The sequence below is a fragment of the Colletes latitarsis genome, unplaced genomic scaffold (assembly GCF_051014445.1).
Source record: "Colletes latitarsis isolate SP2378_abdomen unplaced genomic scaffold, iyColLati1 scaffold0007, whole genome shotgun sequence".
In the NCBI taxonomy this organism is placed as follows: Eukaryota; Metazoa; Arthropoda; class Insecta; order Hymenoptera; family Colletidae; genus Colletes; species Colletes latitarsis.
In genome coordinates, this window is record NW_027488367.1 from 10,738,360 (window position 1) to 10,749,549 (window position 11,190).

Here is an 11,190-nt window from a genome sequence, read left to right on the forward strand (position 1 = left end):
TCTCATTCTTTACATACTTGTTGAACAGATCCTGGGTTTTTCTGGTTTGGATCACGTAGTAATGTGGTACCACACTGAAACAGTCGATTAGACCTGGTATCGATCAATATTTTAGAGCATAACACATGTTAGGTCTAGGTTAGGTCTGGGATTTGCCCTCATCAGGCTCATGCAATCGCATATTTCGCATTCTTGTTGGCCAGATCCTGGTCTTCTTCTGGTTTGAATCACGTAGTAATGTGGTACCACACAGAAACAGTCAATTAAACCTGGCCACAATCAATATTTTAGAGGAAAACGCATGCTAGGTCTGGGTTAGGTCTGTGATTTTCCATCATCAGGCTCAGACTTTCGCATATTTCACATTCTTGTTGGCCAGATCCTGGTCTTCTCCTGGTTTGAATCACGTAGTAATGTGGTACTACACAGAAACTGTCAATAAAACCTGGCCACGATCAATATTTTAGAGGATAACGCATGCTAGGTCTGAGTTAGGTCTGGGATTTGCACTCATCAGACTCATACAATCGCATATTTCGCATTTTGTTGGCCAGATCCTGGTCTTCTTCTGGTTTGAATCACGTAGTAATGTGGTACCACACAGAAACCGTCAATTAAACCTGGCCACGATCAATATTTTGGAGGATAACGCATGCTAGGCCTGGCTTAGGTCTGGGATTTGCACTCATCAGACTCATACAATCGCATATTTCACATACTTGTTAACCAGATCCTGGTCTTCTTCTGGTTTGAGTCACGTAGTATTGTGGTACCACACAGAAACAGTCAATAAAACCTGGCCACGATAAATATTTTAGAGGATAACGCATGTTAGGTCTAGGTTAGGTCTGGGATTTGCCCTCATCATACTGATACTTTCGCATTCTTCACATACTTGTTAAACAGATCCTGGGTTTTTTAAGGTTTGGATAACGTAGTAATGTGGTACCACACTGAAACAGTCGATTAAGCCTGGTCTCGATCAATATTTTATAGGATAACGCATGTTAGGTCTATGTTAGGTCTGGGAGTTGCTCTCATCAGGCTCATACTTTCGCATATTTCGCATTCTTGTTGGCAAGATCCTGGTCTTTTTCTGGGTTGTATCACGTAGTATTGTGGGTACCACACAGAAACAGTCAATAAAACCTGGCCACGATAAATATTTTAGAGGATGACGCATGTTAGGTCTAGGTTAGGTCTGGGATTTGCCATCATCAGGCTCATACCTTCGCATATTTCACATTCTTGTTGGCCAGATCCTGGTCTTCTTCTGGAATGAATCACGTAGTAATGTGGTACCATACAGAAACAGTCAATTAAACCTGTCCACGATCAATATTTTGGAGGATAACGCATGCTAGGTCTGGGTTAGGTCTGGGATTTGCCCTCATCAGACTCATACAATCGCATATTTCACATACTTGTTAACCAGATCCTGGACTTCTTCTGGTTTGAATCACGTAGTAATGTGGTACTACACAGAAACAGTCAATAAAACCTGGCCACGATAAGTACTTTAGAGGACAACGCATGTTAGGTCTAGGTTAGGTCTGGGATTTGCCCTCATCAGACTCATACTTTCGCATTCCTCACATACTTGTTGAACAGATCCTGGGTTTTTCTGGTTTGGATCACGTAGTAATGTGGTACCACACTGAAACAGTCGATTATGCCTGGTATCGATCAGTATTTTAGAGGATAACGCATGTTAGGTCTGTGTTAGGTCTGGGACTCGCCCTCATCAGGCTCATACTTTCGCGTTCTTCACATACTTGTTGAACAGATCCTGGACTTCTTCTGGTTTGCATCACGTAGTAATGTGGTACCACACTAAAACAGTCGATTAAGCCTGGTCTCGATCTGTATTTTAGAGGATAACGCATGGTAGGTCTGCGTTAGGTCTGGGACTAGCCCTTTGCCAGGCTCATACTTTCGCATTCTTCACATACTTGTTGGCCAGATCCTGGGTTTTTTCTGGTTTGGATCAGGTAGTAATGTGGTACCACACTGGAACAGTCGGTTAATCCCGGTTTCGATCAATAGTTTAGAGGATAACGCATGCTAGGTCTGGGTTAGGTCTGGGATTTGCCCTCATCAGACTCATACTTTCGCATTCTTCACATACTTGTTGAACAGATCCTGGGTTTTTTCTGGTTTGGAACACGTAGTAGTCTGGTACCACACTGAAACAGTCGATTAAGCCTGATCTCGATCTGTATTATATAGGATAACGCATGTTAGGTCTGCGTTAGGTCTGGGACTTGCCCTTTGTCAGGCTCATACTTTCGCATTCTTCACATACTTGTTGGCCAGATCCTGGGTTTTTTCTGGTTTGGATCAGGTAGTAATGTGGTACCACACTGGAACAGTCGGTTAATCCCGGTTTCGATCAATAGTTTAGAGGATAACGCATGCTAGGTCTGGGTTAGGTCTGGGATTTGCCCTCATTTGGCTCATACTATCGCATATTTCACATCCTTGTTGGCAAGATCCTGGTCTTCTTCTGGGTTGTATCACGTAGTAATGTGGCACCACACTGAAACAGTCGATTAAGCCTGGTCTGGATTAATATTTTAGAGGACAACGCCTGTTAGGTCTGGGATAGATCTGGGATTTGCTCTCATCAGGCTCATACTTTCGCATATTGCGCACACTTGTTGGCAAGATCCTGGGTTTTTTCTGGTTTGGATCATGTAGTAATGTGGTACCACACTGGAACAGTCGATTAAACCCGGTTTCGATCAATAGTTCAGAGGATAACGCATGCTAGGTCTGGGCTAGGTCTGGGATTTGCCCTCATCAGACTCATACAATCGCATATTTCGCATTTCGATGGCCAGATCCTGGTCTTCTTCTGGTTTGAGTCACGTAGTAATGTGGTACCACACAGAAACAGTCAATTAAACCTGGCCACGATCAATATTTTAGAGGATAACGCATGCTAGGTCTGGGTTAGGTCTGGGATTTGCTCTCATCAGGCTCATACTTTCGCATTCTTCACATTCTTGTTGGCCAGATCCTGGTCTTCTTCTGGTTTGAATCACGTAGTAATGTGGTACCACACAGAAACAGCCAATTAAACCTGGCCACGATCAATATTTTAGAGGATAACGCATGCTAGGTCTAGGTTAGGTCTGGGATTTGCCCTCATCAGACTCATACACTCGCATATTTTGCATTTTGTTGGCCAGATCCTGGTCTTCTTCTGGTTTGAATCACGTAGTAGTGTGGTACCACACAGAAACAGTCAATTAAACCTGGCCGCGATCAATATTTTAGAGGATAACGCATGCTAGGTCTGGGTTAGGTCTGGGATTTGCCCTCATCAGACTCATACTTTCGCATTCTTCACATAGTTGTTGGCCGGATCCTGGGTTTTTTCTGGTTTGGATCAGGTAGTAATGTGGTACCACACTGGAACAGTCGATTAAACCCGGTTTCGATCAATATTTTAGAGGATAACGCATGCTAGGTCTGGGTTAGGTCTGGGATTTGCCCTCATTTGGCTCATGCAATCGCATATTTCACATTCTTGTTGGCCAGATCCTGGTCTTCTTCTGGTTTGAATCACGTAGTAATGTGGTACCACACAGAAACACCCAATTAAACCTGGACACGATCAATATTTTAGAGGATAACGTATGCTAGGTCTGGGTTAGGTCTGGGATTTGCCCTCATCAGACTCATACTTTCGCATTCTTCACATACTTGTTGGCCGGATCCTGGGTTTTTTCTGGTTTGGATCAGGTAGTAATGTGGTACCACACTGGAACAGTCGATTAAACCCGGTTTCGATCAATAGTTTAGAGAATAACGCATGCTAGGTCTGGGTTAGGTCTGGGATTTGCCCTCATTTGGCTCACACAATCGCATATTTCACATTCTTGTTGGCCAGATCCTGGTCTTCTTCTGGTTTGAATCACGTAGTAATGTGGTACCACACAGGAACAGTCAATTAAACCTGGCCACGATCAATATTTTAGAGGATAACGCATGCGAGGTCTGGGTTAGGTCTGGGATTTGCTCTCATCAGACTCATACAATCGCATATTTCGCATTTTGTTGGCCAGATCCTGGTCTTCTTCTGGTTTGAATCACGTAGTAATGTAGTACCACACAGAAACAGTCAATTAAACCTGGCCACGATCAATATTTTAGAGGATAACTCTGGCTAGGTCTGGATTAGGACTGGGATTTGCCCTCATCAGACTCATACAATCGCATATTTCGCATTTTGTTGGCCAGATCCTGGTCTTCTTCATGTTTGCATCACGTAGTAATGTGGTACCACACTAAAACAGTCAACTAACCCTGGCCACGATCAATATTTTAGAGGATAACGGTATGCTAGGTCAGGGTTAGGTCTGGGATTTGCCCTCATCAGACTCATACTTTCGCATTCTTCACATACATGTTGAACAGATCCTGGGTTTTTTCTGGTTTGGATCACGTAGTAATCTGGTACCACACTGAAACAGTCGATTAAGCCTGGTCCCGATCTGTATTCTAGAGGATAACGCATGTTAGGGCTGCGTTAGGTCTGGGACTTGCCCTTTGTCAGGCTCATACTTTCGCATTCTTCACATACTTGTTGGCCAGATCCTGGGTTTTTTCTGGTTTGGATCAGGTAGTAATGTGGTACCACACTGGAACAGTCGATTAAACCCGGTTTCGATCAATAGTTTACAGGATAACGCATGCTAGGTCTGGGTTAGGTCTGGGAATTGCCCCCATTTGGCTCATACAATCGCATATTTCACATTCTTGTTGGCAAGATCCTGGTCTTTTTCTGGGTTGTATCACGTAGTAATGTGGTACCACACTGCAACAGTCGATTAAGCCTGGTCTGGATTAATATTTTAGAGGATAACGCCTGTTAGGTCTGGGATAGATCTGGGATTTGCTCTCATCAGGCTCATACTTTCGCATATTTCGCACACTTGTTGGCCAGATCCTGGGTTTTTTCTGGTTTGGATCAGGTAGTAATGTAGTACCACACTGGAACAGTCAATTAAACCCGGTTTCGATCAATAGTTTACAGGATAACGCATGCTAGGTCTGGGTTAGGTCTGGGATTTGCCCTCATTTGGCTCATACAATCGCATATTTCACATTCTTGTTGGCAAGATCCTGGTCTTCTTCTGGTTTGAATCACGTAGTAATGTGGAACCACACAGAAAGGATCAATTAAACCTGGCCACGATCAATATTTTAGAGGATAACGCATGCTAGGTCTGGGTTAGGTCTGGGATTTGCTCTCATCAGACGCATACAATCGCATATTTCGCATTTTGTTGGCGAGATCCTGGTCTTCTTCTGGTTTGCATCACGTAGTAATGTGGTACCACACTAAAACAGTCGATTAAGCCTGGTCTCGATCTGTATTTTAGAGGATAACGCATGGTAGGTCTGCGTTAGGTCTGGGACTTGCCCTTTGCCAGGCTCATGCAATTGCATATTTCGCATTCTTGTGGGCAAGATCCTGATCTTTTTCTGGGTTGTATCACGCAGTAATGTGGTACCACACTAAAACAGTCAACTAAGCCTGGCCACGATCAATATTTTAGAGGATAACGGATGCTAGGTCTGGGTTAGGTCTGGGATTTGCTCTCATGAGACTCATACAATCGCATATTTCGCATTTTGTTGGCCAGATCCTGGTCTTCTTCTGGTTTGAATCACGTAGTAATGTGGTACCACACAGAAACAGTCAATTAAACCTGGCCACGATCAATATTTTAGAGGATAGCAGCGGCTAGGTCTGGATTAGGACTGGGATTTGCCCTCATCAGACTCATACAATCGCATATTTCGCATTTTGTTGGCCAGATCCTGGTCTTCTTCATGTTTGCATCACGTAGTAATGTGGTACCACACTAAAACAGTCAACTAACCCTGGCCACGATCAATATTTTAGCGGATAACGGTATGCTAGGTCAGGGTTAGGTCTGGGATTTGCCCTCATCAGACTCATACTTTCGCATTCTTCACATACTTGTTGAACAGATCCTGGGTTTTTTCTGGTTTGGAACACGTAGTAATCTGGTACCACACTGAAACAGTCGATTAAGCCTGGTCTCGATCTGTATTTTAGAGGATAACGCATGTTAGGTCTGCGTTAGGTCTGGGACTTGCCCTTTGCCAGGCTCATGCAATCGCATATTTCGCATGCTTGTTGGCAAGATCCTGGTCTTTTTCTGGGTTGTATCACGTAGTAATGTGGTACCACACTAAAACAGTCAACTAAGCCTGGCCACGATCAATATTTTAGAGGATAACGGATGCTAGGTCTGTGTTAGGTCTGGGATTTGCCCCCATCAGACTCATACTTTCGCATTCTTCACATACTTGTTGAAAAGATCCTGGGTTTTTACTGGTTTGTATCACGTAGTAATGTGGTACCACACTGAAACTGTCGATTAAGCCTGATCTCGATCTGTATTATATAGGATAACGCATGTTAGGTCTGCGTTAGGTCTGGGACTTGCCCTTTGTCAGGCTCATACTTTCGCATTCTTCACATACTTGTTGAACAGATCCTGGGTTTTTTCTGGTTTGGATCAGGTAGTAATGTGGTACCACACTAGAACAGTCGGTTAATCCCGGTTTCGATCAATAGTTTAGAGGATAACGCATGCTAGGTCTGGGTTAGGTCTGGGATTTGCCCTCATTTGGCTCATACAATCGCATATTTCACATCCTTGTTGGCAAGATCCTGGTCTTCTTCTGGGTTGTATCACGTAGTAATGTGGCACCACACTGAACCAGTCGATTAAGCCTGGTCTGGATTAATATTTTAGAGGACAACGCCTGTTAGGTCTGGGATAGATCTGGGATTTGCTCTCATCAGGCTCATACTTTCGCATATTGCGCACACTTGTTGGCAAGATCCTGGGTTTTTTCTGGTTTGGATCAGGTAGTAATGTGGTACCACACTGGAACAGTCGATTAAACCCGGTTTCGATCAATAGTTTAGAGGATAACGCATGCTAGGTCTGGGCTAGGTCTGGGATTTGCCCTCATCAGACTCATACAATCGCATATTTCGCATTTCGATGGCCAGATCCTGGTCTTCTTCTGGTTTGAGTCACGTAGTAATGTGGTACCACACAGAAACAGTCAATTAAACCTGGCCACGATCAATATTTTAGAGGATAACGCATGCTAGGTCTGGGTTAGGTCTGGTATTTGCTCTCATCAGGCTCATACTTTCGCATTCTTCACATTCTTGTTGGCCAGATCCTGGTCTTCTTCTGGTTTGAATCACGTAGTAATGTGGTACCACACAGAAACAGCCAATTAAACCTGGCCACGATCAATATTTTAGAGGATAACGCATGCTAGGTCTAGGTTAGGTCTGGGATTTGCCCTCATCAGACTCATACACTCGCATATTTCGCATTTTGTTGGCCAGATCCTGGTCTTCTTCTGGTTTGAATCACGTAGTAGTGTGGTACCACACAGAAACAGTCAATTAAACCTGGCCGCGATCAATATTTTAGAGGATAACGCATGCTAGGTCTGGGTTAGGTCTGGGATTTGCCCTCATCAGACTCATACTTTCGCATTCTTCACATACTTGTTGGCCGGATCCTGGGTTTTTTCAGGTTTGGATCAGGTAGTAATGTGGTACCACACTGGAACAGTCGATTAAACCCGGTTTCGATCAATATTTTAGAGGATAACGCATGCTAGGTCTGGGTTAGGTCTGGGATTTGCCCTCATTTGGCTCATGCAATCGCATATTTCACATTCTTGTTGGCCAGATCCTGGGTTTTTTCTGGTTTGGATCAGGTAGTAATGTGGTACCACACTGGAACAGTCGATTAAACCCGGTTTCGATCAATAGTTTACAGGATAACGCATGCTAGGTCTGGGTTAGGTCTGGGATTTGCCCCCATTTGGCTCATGCAATCGCATATTTCACATTCTTGTTGGCAAGATCCTGGTCTTTTTCTGGGTTGTATCACATAGTAATGTGGTACCACACTGAAACAGTCGATTAAGCCTGGTCTGGATTAATATTTTAGAGGATAACGCCTGTTAGGTCTGGGATAGATCTGGGATTTGCTCTCATCAGGCTCATACTTTCGCATATTTCGCACACTTGTTGGCCAGATCCTGGGTTTTTTCTGGTTTGGATCAGGTAGTAATGTAGTACCACACTGGAACAGTCGATTAAACCCGGTTTCGATCAATAGTTTAGAGGATAACGCATGCTAGGTCTGGGTAAGGTCTGGGATTTGCACTCATTTGGCTCACACAATCGCATATTTCACATTCTTGTTGGCCAGATCCTGGTCATCTTCTGGTTTGAATCACGTAGTAATGTGGTACCACACAGAAACAGTCAATTAAACCTGGCCACGATCAATATTTTAGAGGATAACGCATGCTAGGTCTGGGTTAGGTCTGGGATTTGCCCTCATCAGACTCATACTTTCGCATTCTTCACATACTTGTTGAACAGATCCTGGGTTTTTTCTGGTTTGGATCACGTAGTAATGTGGTACCACACTGAAACTGTCGATTAAACCTGGCCACGATCAATATTTTAGAGGATAACGCATGCTAGGTCTGGGTTAGGTCTGGGATTTGCCCTCATCAGACTCATACTTTCGCATTCTTCACATACTTGTTGAACAGATCCTGGGTTTTTTCTGGTTTGGATAACGTAGTAATCTGGTACCACACTGAAACAGTCGATTAAGCCTGGTCTCGATCTGTATTTTACAGGATAACGCATGTTAGGTCTGAGATAGATCTGGGATTTGCTCTCATCAGGCTCATACTTTCGCATATTTCGCACACTTGTTGGCCAGATCCTGGGTTTTTTCTGGTTTGGATCAGGTAGTAATGTAGTACCACACTGGAACAGTCGATTAAACCCGATTTCGATCAATAGTTTAGAGGATAACACTGGCTAGGTCTGGATTAGGACTGGGATTTGCCCTCATCAGACTCATAGAATCGCATATTTCGCTTTTTGTTGGCCAGATCCTGGTCTTCTTCATGTTTGCATCACGTAGTAATGTGATACCACACTAAAACAGTCAACTAAGCCTGGCCACGATCAATATTTTAGAGGATAACGGATGCTAGGTCTGTGTTAGGTCTGGGATTTGCCCTCATCAGACTCATACTTTCGCAATCTTCACATACTTGTTCAACAGATCCTGGGTTTTTTCTGGTTTGGATCACGTAGTAATGTGGTACCACACTAAAACAGTCAACTAACCCTGGCCACGATCAATATTTTAGAGGATAACGGTATGCTAGGTCAGGGTTAGGTCTGGGATTTGCCCTCATCAGACTCATACTTTCGCATTCTTCACATACTTGTTGAACAGATCCTGGGTTTTTTCTGGTTTGGAACACGTAGTAGTCTGGTACCACACTGAAACAGTCGATTAAGCCTGGTCTCGATCTGTATTTTAGAGGATAACGCATGCTAGGTCTGGGTTAGGTCTGGGATTTGCACTCATTTGGGTCACACAATCGCATATTTCACATTCTTGTTGGCCAGATCCTGGGCTTCTTCTGGTTTGAATCACGTAGTAATGTGGTACCACACAGAAACAGTCAATTAAACCTGGCCGTGATCAATATTTTAGAGGATAACGCATGCTAGGTCTGGGTTAAGTCTGGGATTTGCTCTCATCAGACACATACAATCGCATATTTCGCATTTTGTTGGCGAGATCCTGGTCTTCTTCTGGTTTGCATCACGTAGTAATGCGGTACCACACTAAAACAGTCGATTAAGCGTGGTCTCGATCTGTATTTTAGAGGATAACGCATGGTAGGTCTGCGTTAGGTCTGGAACTTGCCCTTTGCCAGGCTCATGCAATCGCATATTTCGCAATCTTGTTGGCAAGATCCTGGTCTTTTTCTGGGTTGTATCACGTAGTAATGTGGTACCACACAGAAAGGAAGGGGCAATTAATACTGGCCACGATCAGTATTTTAGAGGATAACGCATGCTAGGTCTGGGTTAGGTCTGGGATTTGCCCTCATCAGACTCATACAATCGCATATTTCACATTCGTGTTGGCAAGATCCTGGTCTTTTTCAGGGTTGTATCACGTAGTAATGTGGTACCACACTGAAACAGTCGATTAAGCCTGGTCTGGATTAATATTTTAGAGGATAACGCCTGTTAGGTCTGGGATAGATCTGGGATTTGCTCTCATCAGGCTCATACTTTCGCATTCTTCACATACTCGTTGGCCAGATCCTGGGTTTTTCCTGGTTTGGATCAGGTAGTAATGTGGTACCACACTGGAACAGTCGATTAAACCCGGTTTCGATCAATAGTTTAGAGGATAACGCATGCTAGGTCTGGGTTAGGTGTGGGATTTGCCCTCATCAGACTCATACAATCGCATATTTCGCATTTTGTTGGCCAGATCCTGGTCTTCTTCATGTTTGCATCACGTAGTAATGTGATACCACACTAAAACAGTCAACTAAGCCTGGCCACGATCAATATTTTAGAGGATAACGGATGCTAGGTCTGTGTTAGGTCTGGGATTTGCCCTCATCAGACTCATACTTTCGCATTCTTCACATACTTGTTGAACAGATCCTGGGTTTTTTCTGGTTTGGATAACGTAGTAATCTGGTACCCCACTGAAACAGTCAACTAAGCCTGGCCACGATCAATATTTTAGAGGATAACGGATGCTAGGTCTGTGTTAGGTCTGGGATTTGCCCTCATCAGACTCATACTTTCGCATTCTTCACATACTTGTTGAACAGATCCTGGGTTTTTTCTGGTTTGGATAACGTAGTAATCTGGTACCACACTGAAACAGTCGATTAAGCCTGGTCTCGATCTGTATTTTACAGGATAACGCATGTTAGGTCTGAGATAGATCTGGGATTTGCTCTCATCAGGCTCATACTTTCGCATATTTCGCACACTTGTTGGCCAGATCCTGGGTTTTTTCTGGTTTGGATCAGGTAGTAATGTAGTACCACACTGGAACAGTCGATTAAACCCGGTTTCGATCAATAGTTTAGAGGATAACACTGGCTAGGTCTGGATTAGGACTGGGATTTGCCCTCATCAGACTCATACAATCGCATATTTCGCATTTTGTTGGCCAGATCCTGGTCTTCTTCATGTTTGCATCACGTAGTAATGTGATACCACACTAAAACAGTCAACTAAGCCTGGCCACA